Source organism: Dermacentor silvarum, chromosome 1 (assembly GCF_013339745.2).
Source record: "Dermacentor silvarum isolate Dsil-2018 chromosome 1, BIME_Dsil_1.4, whole genome shotgun sequence".
Lineage (NCBI taxonomy): Eukaryota > Metazoa > Arthropoda > Arachnida > Ixodida > Ixodidae > Dermacentor > Dermacentor silvarum.
In genome coordinates, this window is record NC_051154.1 from 133,729,257 (window position 1) to 133,754,266 (window position 25,010).

Genomic DNA, 25,010 nt, shown 5'->3' on the forward strand with positions numbered 1-25,010 from the left:
GTTAAAGCTCAGCCCTAGGCGTGCGCAAGTCCCAGGTGAGGTGGCGACCGTCATGCAACATCAGTCAGTCAGCGTCCAGCAATTGTTCTTTGTCCTGAGTAGTCAAAGACTGCGACGCCAGACAAGTTGGCAACACACTATACTATGCCGATGCATATTTATAGGATTGGTTTGCATTTCGCTCGGTCTACTTCACTCATACGGGGTCTGCAGAACCCATATCCGGCATAAGACCGGAGCTCCCGCACACAGCTGCAAGCGTTATTTCCCTGAAAAATATCGGCAGCTGAAAACGGAGGCAGCTATAGCAACACAATGACAGTACAGCATTTCATGTTTGCTTCACGTAGCACGCGTGGACGATAACATGGCGGCACCCGGCGGCGAGCCAAGGACGCGCGAGGGAAATTTTTCCGCTACACCCAACTCGCTGTGCGGAGTCCATGCGAGCGTTGTGACGTATCGGACGCAACCTGCGGATGTCGGGTTAGGCAAAACCGATCTTTTATGCATCGCTACGCCTCCACGCAAACATCAGCTGTCGCAAATGCCACTCGGTATCTGTCTGCACAAAGACCAAGAGAATCGGTCTCCCTCTAGTTTTCATTCGCTGTTCGCTGATCGGCGTCACACGGCTAAAAAGGAAGGGGGGGGGGGGGGGGGGGGCAATCACACCCGTTTGATAAAACACGAGGATGATCTATATCCCGTGGCAGCGTCTACCGCGGTGTCCTCCTCCTAAAGAGCTTGCATAAGTATGCCCGTTCACTAAGTTTGCTCATTTCCGTGACAAAGTCGAATATTTTTTCTATGCAACTGTCTTGCATGCAATTTCTATGCCTTCTGAACAAGCCTGTCTGCCACGCTGAAAGCCGAGAGCCGCCAAGAGCCCCGTGAACCTTTTGTGTTCATTTACCCGCGATATTTTATGGTCCGAACGTCGTTCAGTGTCGCTCCTGGAAGTTGCCTTTCGACACAGTGAAAATTTTGTGATTATGTCGCCTCGGTAGCGCCGAAGCCCCTGATCGAATGCACCACCTGCGTCTTACCCCATGTGGCGTTCTATAGACCGATGAACCGAGTATTCCTGGAAATAATTATTTATCATAACCTTCAGCAGCAGCCTTACGCAACGGCGATGACGCCCTCGAGCGTCAAGTACAGATATTTCTATCGACGCGGCAAACTAAAATCCTGCGGCTCTTATACGTCCAACAAGTATAGAGAAGGCTTTGGGACCACTGCGTCGTGTTTTGCTTATGAAAGTGGTTAAGAAAAAACTTGCCGCGCGAGACAATTCGACTATTTGTTCTCCACGCCTCTGGATCGTACCCTCCGGCTTCATTCCCAGAGGAGGAAAGACGCACACAAGTCCACTATACCGCTCATCTTGCGCAACCTTCCGCAGTGATGCAAAGTGGCGAATAAACACCCTATAGGAACGGAGAAAAAGAAAATTGTGCCAAACATCTTTATCCCTCTTATCCTCCTAGCCCAAATGAAGGAGTCACATAATTTTCATTTAGACAACTGACACACGGGTTCGAAAGAAAAAAATAGAATAGAAAAAAAAAAAAAAAACTTGCCACGCTGCAGAAAGAAAAGTCAGTTATGCAGCAACTGCTCAAAGCCTTACGCGTGAAATCAAAGAAAAACTTGCACTATACTTGTTCTCGTGGTGGGTATCGCGCGCGCGTACGGAATGTGATACTCAGAAAAAGAACTCAGGAGGGCGATGTGCCGCTGTGAACGGGCGAACTTCCACATGTGGCAATAGCTAAATCCCGTTTCACATGATGCGAATTTCCTGCGACTTGAGCCCCGCAGCAGCCGCAGAAACCGGCAGCCACGACGGAGATCGAACGGTCCGAACTTGCTGCAAAGTTTCGCCGCGGCGCTGCGTCTGAGCACGGCAGCAGAGTGCGCGCTACGCGTTGAGGCGACTGCCGCAGACGCGCGCGCTCGCCACTCGAAGACTGGCGGCATTGCAGCGGCGGACACTCGCAATCGCCTATTGTGAAAGAAACCTATCGCGGCGACGTTCTTCGGAGAGTTTCGCAACCTAGAATCGCACCATGGGGAGAGGGGGAAAAATTATAAAGAACAGTGCACAACGAAATTTCGCTCAAGGACGTGCTTAATTAGCTAAACCGCCAAGTTGACAGCCATAAAGCGCCACGACAACCTGAAAGTTTTCATGCTCTGGTTACCAGGAATGCATTCAATGGCGAAAAGCTCACAACACTTCCGACCGCTTAGAGGTATACATTTTAAATGGTGAGCTTTCAACAGCCATAATAGTGGAAGTTTTCGCTTAACAAAAACGATCCCCTCCTCTCGGCTTTTTCACCTTTCCGATAGCTTGGTAATACAGCCAATGGAGCTTTCTTTGCAGCATGGCTTAAACTACAGTAAAGGTACCTTAAGAAAGGCGTTATGTTATTTTGCGTACTGCTAAGGCTGAGCAACATTCCACCACGGTAAAAGGAGCAGCATTCGATTGGGCAATGATATATACTCATCGGAGTGATGAAACCATCCCAGGGAGAAAGAGAGGGAAGAAAAGAAAGGCAGGAAGGTTAACCAGATGCACGTCAGGTTTGCTACCCTGAAATGGGGAAAAGGGATAAATGGGCGAAAAGAGAGAAAGAAGGCAAGAGAGAGAGCACTAGTTGCGCGCACACTTGCGCACATGGTCTACGAGCAGTCGCAGCGACCCGTCGACTTCAGGTACTGTAGCAACACTCTCGCTGTTTTCTGCGCTAGCGCGAAGGGCCAGTAATTAAACGGAACGTAATCAATGCGCCGTCTTGATAGGCACCGCGATATTGAATGCGCGAAGTGCTAAATCAGGCCTTATTTGCGCTCACAGGACACGAACAAATGGAGAGAGCCTCTGTCAGTAGAGGTTGATGAACCTGCCCAATGTTGGCACTCAGCTGACGGGCACGCGGGACGCGTCAAATGAACAGCGGCGCCAGTGCGTCTCGACGCCCGACGCCAGTCACATTCGGTACGCCCAATGCTGGCGAAAAAACAGAGGGGCCAGATCCAGCTTTTAATACCTTACCATGACAGAGCGCCTGCCGAGCTCGAAGAGAGAAACAGCACAAAACAAGATAGATAAAGTAATAAAAGGAAAATGCTCGCCGGTCAGAGCAAGAGAAGGAAGCCACAAACAGCTTTCGGACGTACGTAGAGCCCGGAGAGCAAACATGGCGCGCATCCGGGCGCTCCATCCGGGTCAAACACAAGAGGCCAATGGAATGAATCCAAATAACAGGGGCCAGGGCCGAAGAAAGGCGCTCCCTCTCGGCGCGGATAACAATGCATGCCCTAATGACGAACGCCACCAGGAACCTGTTTCGGCGGGCGTCCCTGCCGCCGCAAGCAGAGCAGCTCTCGCCGATCGGCGCTGCGCGAATGATGAGGTCGGAGCGGGAGGAGGAGAGAGAGAGGGGGGGGGGGGGCAGGCGGGACCACGCATTTCCCTCAGCTTTACCGTTCCCAAACGCTAAGACGGAGCATGCGCTGAACGTTACACCATAGGAAAGGTGAGAGGGGGGGGGGGGGGGGGTAAAGAGACCTGTGACGCTGTTCACGACGAAGAAACCTGGCCACGATCGGACAGTACCGCTTTGCCGCGCTATTCGAGCAACGCGAGATTACTACAGTTATTTCAGGGTGACATTGCACCGCTGAACCAGACCCAGTGTCTGCCGTTTTAGTTTTCGCGCGCGAAAGGCTCACTTTGCAATATCTACTGACACGTCAGAACTCATAGTTCCCATAGAAGTCGCCACCAGACCCGGGCCTCATCTCTGTGAGCTCGGCAGAATGTTCAAACTGCCGTGAGCTCCTGAAGCTCGTAAGCTTACTAAATCAGCTCTTGTATGTCAATCAGAGCAATCAGGTGAGACGATCACCGCAACACGACTCCGACCAAATCGCGTAAAGACCGACTCCATCTTCTCCAACTAAATCGCGTAAAGACCAACTCCATCTTCTCCGACCAAGTCGCGTAAAGACCGACTCAATCTTCCAATTCGGATGGCTACATTTTCGAAGATCGCACGATATAGACAACAATCACACGCGTACTCAATTTTTTTTTTTTCAGTATTAGCACTGCAACCACAAATGGCGCGACATCACAGTGGCAGCAGTAGAGAAAAAAAAAACAAAGTGGACACCGAAGAAGAGGAAACCAGTCAAGAGGTATAGTTATACGACAGTCAGACAGACTTTATTCTGAAAGGACAACGCGCACGGAATTGATTGTGCAATGATACTACGTAATGCGCGCTCTTGCGCAAAATGCTGCACAAGCAAGCAGCTCCCTAGCACCATAGTAGACGCTTTCATAATGAAAGATGTCTTGCGCCATTTCACTTGAGTTGATGCCATCTAGGGCGCACCCCTAACGTTGCGCAAGCAGAAGGCCGGATAAACCTGTATCGCAGTGCCGGTTTGCACCCGCGGCGCGAAAGTTACCAGACGGTAGACTGTTGCCGAATGCATACACATTCTCAGCGAATCGCCAGCAACACACACACACTTCACACTTTTAGCCGCACGAACTCGCCGATTACGTGGCCCTGCCGTTTTACTTCGACACACAATGCCAACAATGGCGGGTGAACTACATAATGCCACAAAGAATGCTACAGAAACGGTCTCGACGCGTCACCTTGACGAACTCGCGGCAAAGAGGACTAACTGCGAAAACGGTGTGGGTCACATGTGCCTTTTATTTATTTCAGGCTTTGTTTCCCAGAAATAAAGCACGAAGCACAAACTTCTCAAATTTAAGGGAACTGAATCCATCGGCGGGTGTCGCTATCTTTGCTCAGGACATTTTTCTCCGCAACAGCTGTTGTGGAATACCGGTTACCCAAAGCTTGCCACAACCTTGAAGCAACAATGTGGGGGAAACTACGCGTGATAGTCACACCGCAGTGGGACTCTTCCAGGCACAGCGACAGCGGTCACGGGGAAAGCGCGCGTTTCAGACCCGGCGGTCGGGAAGTGCGCTCAGTGGAGAGCCGCGTGACATGTCCGTACTCTGACAAGCCTCGATTACGACCAGCGGAAACGGGGAACCTTGCTGAAAGCCACCTCGGCGATGCGAATCCAATACACACGCCACGACTTTTTGCGCGCAACCACGGTGCGACACAAATGCCCAGCGACGGAGTCGTCACCAGCTTTTGCAAAATGCATCCCCCGATTGCAAAGAGCAACGTACGATATTCGAACCAACCGCAAAGTAAGATCTGCTGACTGATCAGTGCGGGTGATCTTTGATAGCGCAGAAGCGCATGTGCAGTGTGAAGCAAATTAGGTCGCAAGTCTGAAATCACCACGGACGAGTTTATTTGGAGATTTAAATATTCATTTGTAATGGCATCATTCGAGAACATTACACTGCTGACGGCGGCTGTTCTGACTATGTTTCAGCGACAGTGGTGGCAAAATAGGCCCCGCATCACTGCTAGCAAGAAGCCGCCATGGCCGTGGTATCAGCATCACGGTCGATATAAAAGAGAAACAAGGCTGCGCGCAGTAGCACTCAACCTTGGCTCCGAAGCGCGATATCTTGGGGTGTTACATAAGCCATGAAGATAGCCATCTCCGCGCGAACTCTAAATGACAGCGTCTCGGTTCGGTGTTACGGAGCAGGACTCGCATTTATATCAAGACTGACTTGCATGGCATACACTCGCAACCGCTATTCACGGACAGGTGGTTGTCGAAGCTAGCTTCGCACAATACAAGGCGAGTCACGCGCAGGCCCGTCTAGAAATAGACTCAACAGGCAGATGAGGCCGCTTACGTATGTTCGGACGGACAAAGGCGACAGTCAATTATGCCGGCGGAGCATTCCAATGGGGGCGACGTTCGCGAGTGTCGCAGACACATGCCCAAGGAGTCGATCAGCAACTACTGCACAGAGGTCGCTGTCGCTTTGCTAGCCACGAAAGCACCTAGCTTCACTCTCGGGAAAGGGAAGCTGAGGAGTTTCACGGATCCGTTCACCATGCATTCATTCCACGGTGCGCAGATTACGTGGTGCTTGGCGAACATGTCACTAATGCATTGTGATGTGAACACTTCAGAAAAATCAAGAGGTCAGCTTCACTTTAGGCGCTGACGAAGACGAAAGAAAGAAAGAAAGAAAGAAAGAAAGAAAGAAAGAAAGAAAGAAAGAAAGAAAGAAAGAAAGAAAGAAACGTCCTTCTGCAAACGGATAGACAGGACATTAGTGCAAGCGCTTTCCGGGAATCTAGAAGAACGACAGCATGGCATGGCCCATGTTTCATTGCACACCCCAGCGCACAACGAAGTATGACTTCTCATTCGAGAAAGACGCTCAAAAGGCCAACAAAAAAATTTATGGCACTGCCCTAATTGCATACTGCAACTTGATTAATGTGGGCGCTTTCCTCTGATGCTAGGAAATTACCAGTGTTTGCGGCTACGCAGCATACAGCCTAGCCGCAGGAGAATGAGTTCATCACCGCAAAAGGCTAATGCGCCGTTGCGGCCAGAACACACTTCGTACATGTCACGAGAGGACGCACGTGCTACCAAGATCTAATGATGCATGCACTTAAGATTGGCGGCGCGCACCGGCGTACGTAAGCCTTGCCAGTTGGCAGCGCTCGCGGGAACAGCTGCACAGATACAGCTGTCGCGCGGATCGCAACTGCCGCTGCCAAATGAAACAGACAGGAAGAGTGGACAGAGGTCGCTTTATATATCATGATCAGTCGCGGTGAAACAGATGCGGGTCGGAACTATACCTTGGCATGCCCTTACTAGTGGTATTTGGTGGTAGGCCTATGCTCAAATTACCAGCTTGTGTTTTTCGTATTGTTCTGCGGTCATCACCGTTTACGATATATACTACTTAAATTCGGCGCACTATTACATGATATAATGCATGTTACTTACATCTATACAACTAATTATACGAGCGACCTTTCACAATTCTTGCTTTGTCTATGACCTCAATGATACACGTCTTCTAACAAACACCGTCAGGCAATAGTACTCAGTCTGCTTTTTCTTACTATTTTCCAGCCAAACCGCCCACGCTAACAAGCCTCCGCCAGATTTGAACGCAACAAACTCCTAATCCACTCATCACGAAGATAGCTCCAGTTCCACGCGAGTAAGCACTATCTTTCGCTTCTCCAGCTTATACGCTTCGTTTCGTTTTTACAGCTTATCCACGAAGTCGCATGAACCCACGAACAGCTAGCTCTAACCCAAAGCAAAATTCGCATGCATCCCTTTCCAATTCAGGTATACTGACGCACGCGTGTGCAAAACCTCACGTGCGCGCCAGTTTCCATCAGATGCACGTGGTCTCGCGCGAGAGCTGTGGCGTTCGAAAGTTTGGCCGCTGTGGTCGGTGGGTGGCGCTGTCTCGCATGTCTCCGCCGCCTTGGCTGATGGCTGCGAGGAGCGCTCAGTCGCCCAACTCCGGTGTGCGTCTCCTATCTAGATGCACCGCTTCGTCCTGCCGGTTTGCCAAAGCTTACACCGATTCCCACAGTACGTGGGATTCATCATCTTTACTGCGTCTTGACTTACATATGAAAAATTATTCCGAGTATTTACGCAACTGAAACAGCGAAAACACTTGATCTGTATAAGCTTGTTTCACCACGAGCGCGGAGAACCACGACAATGGAAATTATTGCGTGGTCTCAGCATGGTTGGTTGGTAAGGTCTTTATTAAGGGCGGTGTTAGCCTGACAGTCTGGGCCGGCAATGGCTCTGCCTCACGGTATCTTTGGCCGTTCAACTATCTGCTACCACATGTCGATGAGTTCAGTGTAACGTTGATATAGAAGGCGTGAGACCTTCCTTACGAACTATCCATATCCTCGGCGCTTCGGGAACATTATCTGTTACACGCATATACACGTTCGTAATTCTTATTGTTTGCAGGTTGTGAAACGGACCTCCTCTCGGCATTAATGCGCCGGCAGGACATTCCGCAGGAAATTTTCGGCGGTTTTATGCAATCGCGGTGGCTGCACTCGGGTGGGGACTACCGCGGACTCAGAAGGAGCTCCTGCACACTGAAAAGGAACAGTACATGCTGAAGAAGTTAATCCGAAGCTATATTTCTGCGAGCCTCGCTTCACCTCTGATTGAGGCTTCGTCTATGGGTGTATTCCAATTCTTGCCACCATTTATGCCAGCCCTTGACGACTAAAATGACAGCTTCGAGCACAACTACTGGAACGTTGCCTGAGCGTTCTGACGAAACCTCAAGTCGGCAAAAAGAAAAAAGAAAAAAAAAACGTATTTTCGCTAAATATTAGCATTCTGCTTGTACGAACATAACAAACGCCGATTACTTTCGGAAGAACGTGAATTTTGCTCTCTCTCTCTCTCCCCCTTTTTCTTCTCTTTTCGTAAGCTTGCGGTGAACGAAATCTTGCGGTGAACGAAATCTTGCGCCGAGTTTCCAGACAGGCTGCTCCACCGCCATCTTGTTTGGGACAGCAAAGTAGCCTGCATCATTCCCGAGACTTCGGTGCTGTCTGGCGGCTTCGTCGGAATCGGAACGTCACTTAAGATGGCCGCTGTCAGCACACCTTATATCAAGTAGGCCATATGCTTGATGTCAGTGGTGATGATTCGATTGTGGCAAACTAAGTTGCTAGCACATATTTATGTTTCTCTCTTGAGTCGAGATGATTACAATAACCGATACCGTATGGAGTAAAATAGCTTGAATTATTTTTAATTTTTTTCTTATTGCTCTTACACGTTAAACATGGGACACTCTTCAAGAGTTATCAAAGTGAAAGCTGTTGTCTCGCTGACACATGAGAAATCAGGTGACCACTGTTTCGAGAATTTGACACCTAACACTTGCGGCATCACCAATTTTTCATTACGCTCGGGAAAAAACACAAGAAAGCTGCACTAAAAATGCACCCAATCAAGTAAGTAAAATTGTCTATGTAACTGCTGTAGATTTTCTTTTTTTTTTTTTTTTGCCTAGCGTATTAATGTTTCCTATTTGCGCGTGTAGATGGGCATTTCTAAGTGCGTTAATGTGTGTGTGTCACAGTGGGGGTCCCGAGAGAATCCATTATTGTTACAGGGTAAATAGCTCTTATTCCTTCATTACCTGCTGCGGCCCCGGTGGTTAACCAGGCTTCGGGCGACGATGCGCGCTCCCTAACTCGTAAGAGTGAACGAAAGCGTTAACTACGCTAGGATTGGAATAGCAGTCACGCTGTTTTATTGTTCTACACTTATTCGTTTTATCGCGTGAGCCTGTCGGACAATGACGCACATCGTGTTGCGCGCCGGAGCGCCGCTGTGGCGCGAAAGCACAGGCGCCTCCGGGCCATTTGCATTCCGCGTCCTCTGTTCGACCTTCGCGAAACCGACCTCCTTAGAGTGCCAACGTCACAGCTTGCGATAAGTTTCGAACGGGTTTTCCGGCCTACGTGACAGTAACTCGAGTGCACGCTAAGCGGCTACCCGGGCCGCAGCGTTGCGCCATCAAGGACCCGAGCGGATGTTCCGCTTAGCACGGACACAGGCCGCCGCTTAGCGCCACGGAGGTTGTTATCGCCTCAAGCCGGTTGCATTATAAGCGACAGTTCAATTCGCTGTCGTGGCTACAGGCACAAAGTGGAGCGAGCGTGTGTGTCTCTCTGTAACAGCCGCGAGTAATCGACTCGGCACGTAAAGGGATGAAACGGGGTCGCCCGCCTGTCAGCCACCCTTGCAAAGCGAGACCAGAACTGGAAAAAACGAAACGGCTAACCACGGCGGTCTACAACGACAGGCTAACAGCGCGTAAAATATTTACACGTGCACAAAAATAATAAATAAAAGAAATACTGGACCCTTCTCAGGCACCTAAATGATGCTATAACGGGTAACGAGCGGTTGTACTAAGCGCATGCGAAAGAAACAAGCATGATTACAGCATGAATGAGGAGCACTATATTAAACAGAAGAGACACAACTGCCGCAATATGCACGCAGCTTTACTCCGACAGGTTCTATCAGTGAGATTTGCCAGTTGGACCTTTCGCGAGCCGTCTCTAGTGCTTCCACAATGCCATACTGCAGTCTGCTACTCCCTCTCCATGGGAAGGGTATCTCCTTACAGAGTAACGCGGTTGCTCCAGAAATCGGTAGCCGCCGAGACGGCCGCGCATAACAGCAGACGGCAAAACGCGTCGCCCGCGAGCAATGGAAACACGCCCCAACGAGCAGCGTCAGAGTGACAAACCTGCGAATAAGCGAGACAGAAATAGCAGACATAAACGGAGATCTGCGGGACATCTGTTGCTCACAGCCCCCCCCCCCCCCCCCCTCCCCCCAAGCCCGCGAGCACGAGAGGCGCACATTTTGTGGCTGTCGTCGTTTCTAATGCGCTCGCAACCGCTGCTGCAACCGGAGACCACCGCGCGCCGGCAGCATAGCGGAGAGTATACTTTGCAAGAACTGACGCGAGCGCGCATGGAAACGATCTCCTTTATGTCGGAGATCACCGGGATGAGGAGGAGCGGGCACAGAGGAGGAGGGGGGGCTGCGAGAAAGAGCCGTGATAAATAACCGTCGGAAACAAAGCCTGCCGTTCACTCGTCGCGGGAGGGGGAACAGGTTCGAGCATCGCGCACTGGCGAGCGCCGGCTTCTCCCCAGCACCGCTAAGAATAACATTACCATAAATTAGTAGCCGGTCCTCGCAGGCACTTGTCAGAAAACAAACGCCTAATGGCACGACAAATGAGACAGAATAAAGTAAGCGGGAGAAACGCGCTCGAACGGAGGACCGGCTGCGGCCAAAAACAACAAGAGGGGCCTCGCCAGACTGACAGGCCGACACACGTCGCGCAGTTGAACTACTCTCGGGGGCTGAGGGGAAAAAAAATCCCGCCTTACGCAGCCGCAGGGGGATATACGAAGAGAAGCCTCTCCCCGCTCGTCGAAAAATGTTGAGAGAGACAGAGGGTGAAAAGCCGTTACTGTCGCCTCGCTATGTGCCCCGTTCGCTTGTTTAAATAAACTTTTTTGCTAACACAAAATGTCGACTTACAACAGAGCACAGTGTTAATAAATCATGTCTCATAAAAACGTATACAGGTTGCACCTTTTATTCATTGCGCGTGCGCGCCGTATTCAATTCCTTGTACGACAAAGAACAAGTTCCTTGATACGATACGATCCTAACGAGGCGCATGCGGCGCCAGAGTTATGCAACTTTGGCAGAGGTCTCCGTCACACTGGGCGCAAAAGGTAAGACAGACAAACGTCGGCGGTGTACAAACGTTTTGACAACTGTTTCAGCCAAACTTGCGGCTGAGTTCCCACTTGTGTTTGTTAGACAAACATCTGATAAAACCATCGCCAGCATATAATGAGGAAACCACAATCTTTGTCTAACTTTTTCATTAATGTCCACTGCTTTCTTCAGTACAGGGCCAAGATTCGATGAAAAGGCCGACGACTCCAATGCGTTCAGGTGTGTGCACCGCTGATTGAAAGTGCAGAGGAAAGGGAAGCGACCTCGTCCGATATACGGAGAACAACTCAGTGCCGTGGATAAATAACAGACGGGACCCGTGCACACGTGTAGAGTATTTGTTTCACAATGTACTTCTTTACCCTCGTGTGCGTTTCTTGTTAGTCGAAAGTATTAGAAAGATTCTTGATTTACACAATTTCGGTTTTATCTCATCCACAGAATGCCGCCCTTACAGAGCGCTGTGGACCAACTGCTGACATGCGCAGCCGAGTGTGCAGCCGCCACCATGATAAAACACCGAAACAAGGCATATCGCTTGCCGCGAGGGCAGAAACGAAGACGCAATGCCAGGTCCATGCTCAATTCTCACCGGTGACCCTACAAATGTTTTGGTGCTCCGAGACGGCGACTTTACACGGAACGGCCGTACCTCCATAGCATCAAGCCTAATGCCTTACGCTCGCTCATACGCAACAAATCCTAATTCAAAGGCACGAACTGGCTGCTTTCGTCTTGCTTCGAGGGAGGTCGACCTGTGTGTGAGTCATGCATAAGGAGTATTCAGCAAACTGCCGACGAAATGGTGAAAAAAACCCAGACCTTTTGAGGGATGTTGTAAATGCGCTTAAGGTGATATGACTGCGACATTTTCTTTCGCCCAGTAGTAGTCAAAATGAGCTTATGCGAATAAGCAACACAGCTTGGCTCAGTGCAACCAGTGCCGGGCTCGAAGGCCACACAGATGCGAGCCATGATATAGGACCGCGTACCGAAATGAGCACACATCGAACAGGTCGGTATTGCACGGCTTTATATTGCACGGCACCCGCAAAGACGCGGCACGGCAACTGGAGACAGGCAAGATAAACAAACGAAGGAAGAGAGAAGGCATCTCCTCTCGAACGAGTCCCGCCCGTTTCTTTCGCGAGAACGCACGTCCTCACTCACCTCCACTATGCTGCGACCCCCCCCCCCCCCCTTCTTCCCTCATCCCAGCCTTCACGGCCGAAACCGGTCTTGCACGCCATTTTTCAAACAAAAGAAAAATGACAGCCCAAGAGAGAGAGAGGAGAGCCAAAAGGGCCCAATGACGCCTGTGAAAACAAATGCTAGCTCCTCAACCAGAAACGACGAGAGGAAAGAGCATCGCGCGCGAGAAGGAGTGAAGGGAGGACGAGGTTAGGAGTAAACGTTTTGAGGTCACCTCGGAACATGCCTACGTCGGAGTGACAGGCAGAGCCTCGCTGCTGCCAAGCCGAAGACAAACAGTCGTGCCGAAGCGTAAACAAGGCCGAAGGCCTCCGGCGCACTCCCCCGCCTATCCTCACGTCTTGGGTTCGCCCGATCGTGCCGCTTCCCCAAACACCGCCGCCCGTGTAACGCACGATAACCCTCCGAATGCGCCCCACCAGAAAAAAGGAACCGAATCCAACCCTGCTACCGTGCAACAGCGCGCACAAGAGAGTCGCCGTGAATCGTGGTGCGGCTACCACTCGGGCACGCGCGTCCACAGAGCGTGGTACGACGGCTGGGAAATGCACGCCGGTGCTCCCCGGCAGCCTTGCCCGAATCCGCACCTGAGTTCGGAAAACCCTGCCGACGTGTCACAGTGGTGCCATGATGAGCGCCTATGAAACTCCAGATGAACGATACAACGCTCCGGAGGCAGGGCAGAGGGGGAGCGCCAACGCCCATGCAAGAAGCTACATGAGTTGCTTCGAGGGTTAGCATGGCGGTGGTCACATAATGACCACTGAATATGAGGTCATTTTGGCCTCTGCTTGTTTCGTCTGAGAAACATGAAACGCAGCTATACATGGTACAGGAATTACGCTCAGAGAGAGCAAACAACCCTCCGCTAAAAGGATATAAAAACGCAATAAAGTAAATAATAAATAATGCGCAGCACAAGGGGCGCTTAGCACAAGAACCACACATGCCGAGAGAAGTGTACCGAGAGCCTCCTCGCAATCCTCCCCATTAAAGTCCGCACTCCTCCATTCTCCAGCGGCGAAAAAGACCACGAGTGCGCAAAGCGAGTGACGTGCTCCGCAGCGTAACTGACACAACATCATGCGGCGCCCTCCAATAAACAGATACAAACGAGAAGCAAACAGAGGAAGACATTCGGAATACCATTCAAGGGCCATGCAACAACGATCGATGAGGCCGTTGAACCCTGCGGATCCGGCAGTGCCTCCCCACAGCTACTATGAGTGAGTGAGGTCTCGTTGCCCATGCATGGCAACGGGCATCAATAGGCCGCGCGCATTATTCTGGATTGAATGCCATCAAAACTGCACCAGAGAGATGTGCTTAGAGTCTCCAGGGGTCGTGAAATAACTGCGCGCCGTCCTAGCATTTCTGCTTGGATGAATGAATTAACTGCATTGTTTGATTAACTCTTTCTCTCTCCTCTCTCTCTCTCTCTCTCTCTGCGCGCGCGCTTAGCTGGCTTAGCGCAGCCCGAACTTGCAAAAGATAGAAACGAGACAAGGACACCCCCCTTATATTACGACGCACTCGCTTTGAAAGATAGATCCCGTTTTTCCGTTTGTATCTTCAGCGAATTTTGCAACTTTGCATTGCGAACGTACAAAATGGCAAATGGCCTCGAAAAAAGCTCAGTAGTGATCTCCGAGCAGCTGCTAAACGACTCTCACAAGGGTATAATTAATACTCCGTTTACTCAGTCAGCATCAACAACCTGCTACTTGAACTGCCGACAGAGAACTGCGGGCTTTGCGTGAAACCCACCCCTTACCCGCAGCTTATATCAGTACAATCAGCATGTGGCTATCGCAATGCAGTCTCAAACCTCGCGCCGCCTATCGAGCTATTAGTGAAAATCTGTATTGCTTGCCTTTTAAGAAGCCACAAAAGTCTAGCAAGCTAGGCTACCAAAGAGCCAACTATCCAGCATTAACAACAGTACCTCTACCAAGAAACAAATGAGTACAATTCAGAAATAATGTGTCTCCGAGTGCGTGTGTGTGATGATCTCTGGGGTTTTATAGTGCAAGGGCCATTGGCCAAAGAGCACCGGGTGTGTGTGTGTGTGTGTGTGTGTGTGTGTGTGTGTGTGTGTGTGTGTGTGTGTGTGTGTGTGTGTGTGTGTGTGTGTGTGCGGGCGTGGGGGGGGGGGGGGGGGGGGGGGGGTTGATACGGTCGTATCGTATGCGTAGGTCGACATACTCACACGAGTACATTGACCCACAGTAGTCGCTCCACGCTCATTTCACAGGCGTGAAATACCAAGCGTGAGTGGCGAATGGCGTGAGTAGACGTGGGTGGGTATGAGCGTGGCTGGGCGCCGGTAAGTGTGAATGGAAGCGATATGAGTTGGTGAGTATGAGTGGGCGCCGGCAGGACGGTGAGTGAGTGTGACTGCAGATTAGTGCGGGTGAGTACATAGCCGGAGAAAATATTGGTGAGCGAGTATCCACTTCTGCCAACTCATGACCTGGTACTTCATCGAAAAATAAAAATAAGATAATGAAATGTGGAAGAGAAAGCAGCGCCCGCTGTATGAAATGTCGCGAAATAGCAAGCGCAACTAAAGAGATAGTGTTCACTACTCTCCCACAAGTCTTCCCAAGTGCAGCCTTCAATACAGGCAGTGGTGAAATGGTGAATCGGTTCGGTGCGGCGAGGTGGTATTCGGGATAAATATACAAGTGCGTCTGTGAACGAGAAGTCTGGTGGGAGATAAGTTTCCCTGGCCACCACACTTGTATGAAATTCTGCACAATGATCCACATATATATTCTTCATAATAATAATAATAATAATAATAATAATAATAATAATAATAATAATAATAATAATAATAATAATAATAATAATAATAAAGAAAGAAACGCCGTTGCGAGAACTCTAAGCTGCGCGCCAAAAAAGCATTCCGCAGAGGTCTGACAAAACAAATACGGGCTGATGAGTTTTTCTATCCATCTGGCAAGTCCAGCAGTTCACCCGCCCAAAGTCTCATCGACGCCGTCCCGTTCGCTCCGCCGGACACAACATGTTGCGGATCCTTCGGCACCCGCGCCGACAAAGGAGAGCGTCGACCAACGTTTAGCGTGCAAAAGAGCGCGCTTTGGTCTGTTAGCCAAAAACTGTCCTGCTCGAGCGGAGGGAAACCAACGAGCACGTTTTATAAATGGAGCGATGACGCTTTACGGAGCTTTTCTGCTTCCTTTGCGGCACGGACGCGATGTACAGCAAGCCGTATAACTAGTGTAACAAGATTGCTCGCTTTTAGTTCGCGTCCTAACTAGAAGAAATGATGAAAAAAAAAAAAAAAATGAAGCATGGTCGGCAGCTGGGTACACTGTGACACGCGATAAAAAACGAGGCATGTGCACGGCACAATTGCGGAAGCAACCGACCGATGCCGCCGCAGACACGCGAGGCTACGACGCCGTTGAATTGAGATGGTGGAAGCCAAGTTGCCAAGCCGGGCCTAATGAAAGCTGCACGGCATGCAGAGTTATGTGCTCCGTCAGGAGAGGGACAAGGGACACCCTTTGTTTCGCACGTGTGCATAAACTGGTCAGTGCTTCGTCCGTTGGCATTTGCCGATTTCACGCCAAGAGCCACAGACATTTTTATTCATTTATTCAGGGAAGCGTGCCGGAAAAGGAAGCAGAAAAGCGGCGCACTAACTGTGCCACTCTCGGAAACGGTCAGCGAGCTCATCCTTCAAGTGCACCGCGCGCCGAATCCAGATGCCGTCAAAAATCTATTCCGACAGACCGAACTGAAATTGCCGGCCTCGGGCGCACAGCAGCCGCGGCAACACAATGGCGAGTAGCAACAAAAAGCAGAGAAGAAAGCAGCCAGCGGTGAGCGCAAGTGGAGCGCAGAGTAAAGGGCCAACAGAAAGCCGGTCCAAAACCTGGAGTGTCAATGATGGATCACCCGAGTGCGCCGCGCCACGTTTCTTGAGCGCAGTCGCTAGCACTCCACGGAGTGCACCTCCTCCGCCGCAAAAAACATGACCGCCACTTAAATAATAATAAAAAAAGAAGACAAAAAGAAAGACCGACACGAATGCGCTTCTCAGGCAGCGATATCGATGTGCTGTGCTTTTTAATCCTGGAAACTACCGAGGCGTTGTGTTAGTGTAACTATCTGCACAAATTTAGGAAAACTCAACGTGCCCTCTTTATTGTGAACAATAAAATGTTCTGTAGAAAGCGGGAGGGGGGGGGGGGGGGGGGGGGAGCCCGCGCATGCATTCCAGCATACATGAAGATGCTCAATCTATGGCACAAAGCAAAGCCCAGCAGCAGAGTAACACTTCGCCCAAATTAAACATCGCTCACCACGGTGGCGCAAGTTTGGACTGTGCACGACGGAGCTACATTATGATATACTACGCCACTCTTTACCTTGAGCTGCCCTCTACCAACCACGTATAACACCGCCGGCTGTCCTCATCTTTATGATCCCACTTTACCTTACCACAATGAGCGGTAGTTTTCGAGAAAAGGCTGCAATTCTGGTTAACCTTCACCCGTTTCGTTTCCTCCTATATCTGAATTTGTCGGCTGACATGCATGCGCTGCTTAAGCCTAAGTGATAAGCACGTCCTTGATATCGTAATGAAAATGGAAACCATGCATGTGCACCTTAGAACACATTATCATCGACACAGTTCGTACTACACATTAATATTTCTTACGCATCGGACGCTTTCCGTCATACTTCCCAAGTGTTTTAGGTAACATAGAAAGAGCAGCAAGCCTCCTTCAGACATGCGGCGCCGGCACCTAGTATATATATACCGCCTATTACGATGTGTATCAAAGGCAGCCGGCCGGCATATGGAGGGAATGCGCCGTCTGCGCGAACTATATTGCCAGCACAGAATATGTCAATACGCAGCCAATTATTCGGATAACGCAATCTTTGAAACTCGGGGGAAAAAATCCCAGTTTCAGACAGTGTCGGTGCGGCGGAGCCTCAGTGAAAAATGTATCGCTTGCGTGATAAGCCCAAAAAGGACGCTCCTGATAGCGCTACCGCTACTCAAATAGGAAAAAAAGAAAAATAACTCGCAGGAAATGAACAGCGCGGCGGCTGGGCATGACCTCCGAGATCGGGAGCCAGCCCACGATGCGCTGAACTTCTCGGAGGCCACGCTCTGGTATCTGCGTCAGAAGCTCGAACCGCCAGGTGCCCACGTCATCTGCTAAGGTGCTATTTCAAGGCTGCTGCTATATTATTATTATTATTATTATTATTATTATTATTATTATTATTATTATTATTATTATTATCCAGAAGCCTTGCCAACAATGATTCGATAGCAGAATCTGAAAGTGAAATTTCATCGCCGTTGGCCTTTAAAGCTGAGGCTACTTTATCTTATTTATTTATTTTTCGTGCCAGTATGGTAGGCGTTTATCTCGCAATGAGAGGAAAGGTCACAATGAAGTTCTATACTAAAATCCGAAGCAAGTGCATGCCCTCGATCGCGCTTTCTGGTCAACCACACTTTTGTCACTCACGTGAGCAGCGACCATTATGAACAAAAGGATAAATTGTTGGTTTCCCATTTTAAGAACCCATGAATGCATTAACTTCCATATCCAATAATTCGATACATATATGTATGACGCCCTTTGCTTTATTTATTATGCATTTTTATATTATAGGATGAAAGCCCTTTAGTGGAAGCATTAATTAAAAAAAGAACACATCGATGTGACCGGCGCCAATGCGGTACGGCAGCCATGTGCAGGAACACTCGGCGAGAGTTGCCAATCGTAGCGCCGCCGTATGGGATCGTCAGATAGCCGTAAAAAGGTCGTTATCTTTTTGTCGATAAATGTGCACTCAGGCCTCGTATCAGTGGACGTCCACGATGCTTCTGATATAGGAAAAGCCTTGCATACAGTGTTGACACAACAGGAACACTGAAGTCTCGTACGAGCCGGGAGACAGTGTGAACGCGCAAGCTTTATCGATTTTCTTCAGCGGCGTGCAGGCAGTGAAGACAAAATGAATTGTTGTTATCGCCGAATGTGGTCAAATGATTTGCTTTTCGAATTTAAATGAGTCAAAGTGATTCTAACTACGGAAGTGGCACACACAGTGCACGGTGCGCAGATCGATGTAGGAAAGCAAAGGTGGCGGATAGCAGCAATCGAGGGTGGACACGTATGTTACCCCGGGGACACGTATGTTAGCCACATACTCGGTCTTCCTGCAACGTTTCTCGCGGAAAATGTTGTCCTCTAGCGTCTGTCCCAGAACGCGGCACTTGGCAAAGCCAGTTTCCAATGTGCACAGGGAATAAAGCTACAGCTCGTCACATCGAAAACGCAGTACGTGCTACAAAAGGAATCGTGCCTTGCAATCAGGCTCTGTCGTGCTCTGGTTAAACAAGGCTTCACAAGATGTCGCTACATGCGCCGTGGCTCCCAGCAACGCGTCTAGGCAAGTCGCATTACGAAATCATAGAACTGTTAGAACGTTTTCTGCGCTCCGCTTTGTTTTCTCTCCCCCCCCCCCCCCCCCCCCCCCGATTAGCCACAAGGCATATAAAAAAATAGCAAGAGGCGTCAAGTAAATACATGCAACCGTGTTTGGTGCAGGTATACTGCACCAATGACTGCGCGCCCTTGTGCTATGCGCCATGTCGACGTACACCAAGGGGGCTACGTCAGTGCCTTCGCTAAATGTTACCTTTACAATGCGAGACCCGGGGGCTACATCAAATCTGTTTGCGTTCTCGTCGCGCACGCAGCCGATTTCAAATAACCGTCTATCGCGTGGGCAATAGGAGAGAAATAAAGGGCACACGTATACAGCAAACGAGGTCTCCCGTCTCGCCCATTTACCACACATCAATGCAACACGCAGGACACTAGGAGGCCCCTAAACGGGTTTCGACGTTTTTCCGCGAAAGAGTGTGGTGTTTAGATTCCGCACGCGGTATACAGAAGGGTAACGTCTATTTTGATCAAACATTACAGCCTGACGCATCGCGAGGATGCTCCAAAACCGCGCCCGCTCACTTGGGGTGACGTGCTTTGCAGTTGTGACAGAAGGATGGAATGTAGAGGAAGAACTTCACTCATGCAGTGTCTTAAGGCCGCCGGTCAAAGACGGGGTAAACGCGGTTTAGGGGCTTTTAGGAGCTTGCGTAAGCTTTATTCATCTTTTGTATAGCATCATGAGGCATACCCACCAACTCGGGGTCACAATCGTGCTCGTAAGGCAGCGCCTTTCCTGAACATAAAGCTTCGCACTCAAGTAAAATCGCTGCGCAGTGACCTTACGATTAACTGTGGGTGCTATTCTGGACATCGCCAAATGCCACCATATTGCCAGCTCTGATTGACTCAGTGGGCTGTTGCGGCCTGTCTAACTGGCTCGAAATGCCGCCGCTGTAGAATTTGACAATTTAATGATGGAATCCCTTTATTGCAATAATGCTCGACGGAACATACGGTAGACTTTGACGGTGCCCAGAATAGCACCCCAAAAGCCCAGTGCCGGTGCGGTCTCGGTGCCACCGCACATGCGCACAAGTCTCGGATGCGGCTTCGCCATTGGCAGTGGCGCCAAAAGCTACCGGAACGCGACCTGCAGACAGGGACTCAACAAACGCCGAGGTGATCACAACAGCAACATTATGTCACTTTCACAGGATTGCAGAGCGTTACTGCATGACGCGCGGACACGTCCTCGGCAAACTACTGGTGGCGAACTTAAGACTGATTTGCTGAGCAAATATAGACTGGCATGAGGGAACCGACGTTTGACAGCACGGCGCCAAGGCCTCCGGTTACTAGGTGACGTCATCATCCGGGAGCCAACTTGCATACCCACGCCATCCTTGCAGGAGTAGCGAGCGCGAACTGAGCACTGGCGACAGTATGGCAGACTCTAAAGGGGCTTCGGCGTGTACGGCCCTGTGGTTTAGGCAACACATTTTTTGTCTATACGGTCCGAAAGAAGTGTCAAAGGGTGTTTATGATGAATGAAAACTGGCTGAGTTGCACAACACAATGTCGCGATCAGTTTGGGCACAGCAAGCAAGGCATGTGCGAAAGATGGCGCGGATGACAAAAGGCGCCGCCTCAAGGCAAGACACCTTGGAGGGGCTGCACAAACGAGAACTTAGAGGCACGCCCTACTTTTGTGCGGTCTTTGTTCCTCGGGGGAACAATGACGGACGCAATGGCACAGAAACTGGACCAGGCCACAGCGTCGAGCGAAGAAGGAAAGGACAATCCATCCGCCCGTCTTTTGTTTCAACGTGCCCTACGACGGTTCGGAGGCCTCGGCCAGTTACGCGGGTTTTCACCTGCCAAAAAATCGGCAGCCGCCACTGCCGTCAACCCCATTCTCTGTCACTTTCCGCGCCGACAAGTTGCAGCATGTTGCGCTCGTGACTTCCGCCGGCTGTCGACAGCGAACAAACTCCTTTCGGTAGGCGAAACATGCATGCGCAATGCTCCACGTCGGTGATGGCCAGATATCACCGACGCCCAACCAAAGGAGCTTGTTCTGCAGACAAACGGTGCAGTGAGGATGGCCGTCATGCTACATGGCGACAATACGGCTGCCCTTTTTTCATTCCTGCCTCCCTCTCCCCACTTTGCTTTCTTCGGCACTTAATCACAAATTATGTGTGCTTTCAAACACCGCGCGACGGTGGCAAAATCGATACTGGACGGACGGCTGTCCGCTTCGCTATCCCGTTACCTGCTGCGACAAGGGGGAAGTCGCAGACCGCGCGCGTTGACTACGAAAAGCAAAAAGACGGTAGGACTTGAGCGCACGCCCTTTATAACTTAGGCTGGAATACTTGGAACGCCAATACCAACAACATAAAACAACATTCGCTGAGCCCCCAGACACTTTCCGCGTATAGGATACAAGGAAGTCCCCTGTTTTCGCAAAGCAGCGAACACGTCCCCGTGCAGTTGGCACAAGGAAACAGTATAAGTAACCAGCCGACTTTGGCTCCCTCTATTCGAGTATCCTGCTATTATTTAAACAAAGCGGTTCCTCTCTGGCCTCCTTCGGGTCGATCTACTGCAGACGCGAGCACTAGGTGCGAAATTTGCTGCTTTCGTTTCCGTACAAGACACACAAACACGTAAGCTAGTTCACAATGAAGCGTTTGCTTGCCACTAAGCGCTAATATTCCTAATGTCCAGCATTCTCTTTGGCAACATTGGCAGCGCCTTTGTTGCACTGAACAAAGTCCCCCCCCCCCCCTCCTCCCCATTGCGGTGGCGAGAAGCAGTAACAAAGTTGAATCTAACTGACAGGAACGTGCTCTAGGGGCGAGGTTGATGATTGTTTAATACTACAGCGTGGCTGTCTGAGTGCAGACAATTTGTGATGACGATTGGCTGAAAACATGCTAGAGCACTTGTGCACTCCGTTGAACGCGTAGCAGCTACTGCGGTGGCTGTTGACTGCAAGAAAAGCTGTAAATATTAGATCGCATGCCCAAATTCAAGGCACATCAGCGTACGTGCCACCTCAACGACATAGTGGAGACGTTGGCGGACGATTATTTGGTATTACGTGGTACAATGACAAACATTTATTGTGCGAGGCACAAGTAGACCCAATCATTACAGAGGGTCATCAACACAGCTCGCAGCATGCAAAGCACTCAGCAACAGGAAGAGGGCCATGCGGTTTCTCCTGCATATGGAAATGACATGGCAAGAAGTGGGAAACGGACGCCGTCTGATGCAACGTCACGCTAATGGCCGACGCGCCGTCCCTAGAAAGAGACCTCGCTCGGGAATATAATAAAGCCTGCCTGTCTCCGAAATGGTGGGAAAGAACGCGGAGCTTTCCAGCAACCGGTTTCACCCGATGAAGTTAACGGACCTCGGTGTCTAGCGACGTCACCGGCTGCGTCACGCCAATGGGATACTTCGTCTATCGACGCCGCTCGCGACCTGCAGTCTCGGCTACGCGGAATGAACTAAAATAAATGCAATATGGGGCAGTAATTCCACGAATACCGTGAAGCATCAAAATTCTGTCAATTACTAGTTTTTGGCCGGATAGACATCGCATAAGCAAATAATGGCACGCAACAACCGTCACGTGTTTCATTCGGCTCTTTATTTCACGGCTCACTAATGTTCGCAACATGAAAGGCATTTGAAATTTCTAAATAATCTGCTATTCGAGTGAGTAACTGACAATTAATGCGAATAAAAATGAAACACCACGTGGACGGCTTCTCGAGACTATTATAATTTCAACGCCCAGCCCATGACCGTATACACTACACTTCGAGAAACCTCCAGTCACGACTGTAACAGAAACTAAACACGGCGCACAGTCAACCAAGAAACGAGCATACACTGCTAACAAGAAGCGTTTGGAAAAGAGAATTCGGTCAAGATGTCAGTGGTTGAAGCCCCGCTAGCAGGTTTTCCCGATCCGGAGGGAGGATGGGAGAGAGAAGGAAAAACGAGAGAAGAGAAACAATGTTAGTAAACTCTATTGAGGTCACCAGTTTCATCAAAGTGTGTCAAATGCGCCGAGGCACCGCCAGTCGGTTCGCCCCACGCCGCATACCCGATGCGCGCCGACCGGTACCTCTGCACTCTTGCTCCAAGATTACTAACACACGCAGAAGAAACGAGATGTGCCGCGAAAAGTGTTAACGTCATTTACTGAGCATACCACGAGCACACAAAGGGGGGCAAATTCTAGGCAATGAAAACGAGGATAAATTTCAAAGGAAGTGGCTTCGGGCCAAGTGCATGCAATGCGGTTGCATTGATTGCAAAACTTAGGGCGTTGTTCGAAGACCACAGCGAGCGATGATTGCGGCTGCACGAGTACGACGGTCCAAAGCGTCGTCATAACTTCAGTGAGCGCCCAACAGAAGTGGGTGTGCGAGCATACAGGCGAAGCATGTTTTTACAAATTGCAAGGCAAGAAGGAAGAGCGTGCGACACGCGGTATCGCAAGCGTTACAGCGTGTCGCACTGCTTTTACGCTACGAGTGCTCGTCTACCCACACGGCAGTATTGCAATGAGTACCGCCGATGGCCGAGTTCGAAAGATACGCACGTTTATCGCTAGCAAGACCGCGAGAACGCCGGCGAATACAGACCCGCATGACTATCGTACATGTCACCATAAACGAGACCATTGTGGATAGGCCAAGCTGACTACATGTGCAGTAATGCAAAGCACGCTACACTCACATACACACACACACACACACGCACACACACGCACACACACGCGCGCGCGCGCACTCACATACACCAGTTGTATAACAGAGTTAAGTCAGATACTTACCGTGCAGCAATCAGTCACCAAGAGCTAGCCACAAATCCAAGTTGGTGACCCCGGTGCTAGGGTAGAACACCACGACGAGACCGCGCCGGTTCCGATGAAAGCTAAGTGCGGCTCCAACGAGCACGCGGCGAAAAAGCACGGAAGCGGGTGTCACTGTCTACGGTGTCTCATCCCGAGTCATGCACAGTCGCTGGAGTCATGAACAGGGAATCACAGTTTGCCGAAGGCAGATCCACAGCGGCGCCCGCTTGTCAATGGGACGCCAATCCGATGCGTGCAAACGGCGCGGCGCAAAAGCGGAGAAGCGGACGAACCGAGTAACAGACGACCGCTTCGGCAACTCGGCCGAGGAGAAATAAGCGAGGGAGGGCGGCAGATTGTCAAAAAGGAGAAAGAGCGCGGAGAGGGAGGAGGGAGGAGCAAAAAAGAAAGAGAAACAAAAACCTCCTCGTCCGAGCCTGTTCTCCTCCTTCTCCGGAGGGAGAGAACGGGACCGGTCCATTCCCACCTGCTGGGGGGAGGCCGCCACTCACCGGGAGGAGCCGAGCGGAGAGCGAGCAGAAGGGAGATTGACCTTAAACTCCGTTTTAGCGGAGGCAGAGAGAGAGAGAGAGAGAGAGCACCGGGGACGGAGGGCGAGGGCGAGGTACAGAAAAAAACATACATACCAGATTGTTTAAAAGATAGAATATCGCAGGCTGTGCCTGGCTCGAAATATCTGCGCGCATAACTATTTGACGAAAGAGCGAGAGCACAAAGGCGAGGGAGAAGACGAATAACAGGAGCCCGAGGCCGCGCAGCAATGAAACGGGAAAGGGCGAGAGCGGGAAATAGTAGTAGTTTTCCACTTTATGTCGCTGCGTCTCTTTGTACGCTTTGTGCAGCCGTTCGCGTTTGTCGTTTCTATTTATCAGAGTTAGAGTATTCCGACATTCTCAGAAGGGCTTTTATTACGAATCCGTATATCAAAATGTTGTTTTCTCCGAACGTCTCGCAATCAATATGAGCGCAAGACACGATGCCGTTCAGTTTTGTCCTTGTTGTTTCCGTCCGACTTATTTCTCTATTCCCATGTCTCCGCGGCGGGTGCTGTTGCACATATCGAACGACGCGCGCTGCATGGCTGTGTCAATACCAGTTCCGCTGAAAGACGACGGCAGAACACCGTCAAAGCACGTGCA

At 50.4% G+C, this 25,010-nt stretch overlaps 1 protein-coding gene across 6 annotated transcripts in view; it reads right to left on the reverse strand.

The window, feature by feature from the left end:
• The window catches only part of LOC119436060 (TOX high mobility group box family member 4), a 526,181-nt gene that overhangs the window by 126,758 nt on the left and 374,413 nt on the right, over positions 1 to 25,010 (reverse strand). For 3 of the 6 annotated variants that reach the window (XM_049655538.1, XM_037702804.2, XM_037702803.2), the window contains exon 1: positions 23,830 to 24,194. The exons of the other annotated variants lie outside the window; for them this stretch is intronic. The gene's annotated coding sequence lies outside the window, so the exon portion shown is untranslated. Of the gene's footprint in view, positions 1 to 23,829; positions 24,195 to 25,010 lie in introns of those variants that run through there. 6 annotated transcript variants of the gene reach the window in all.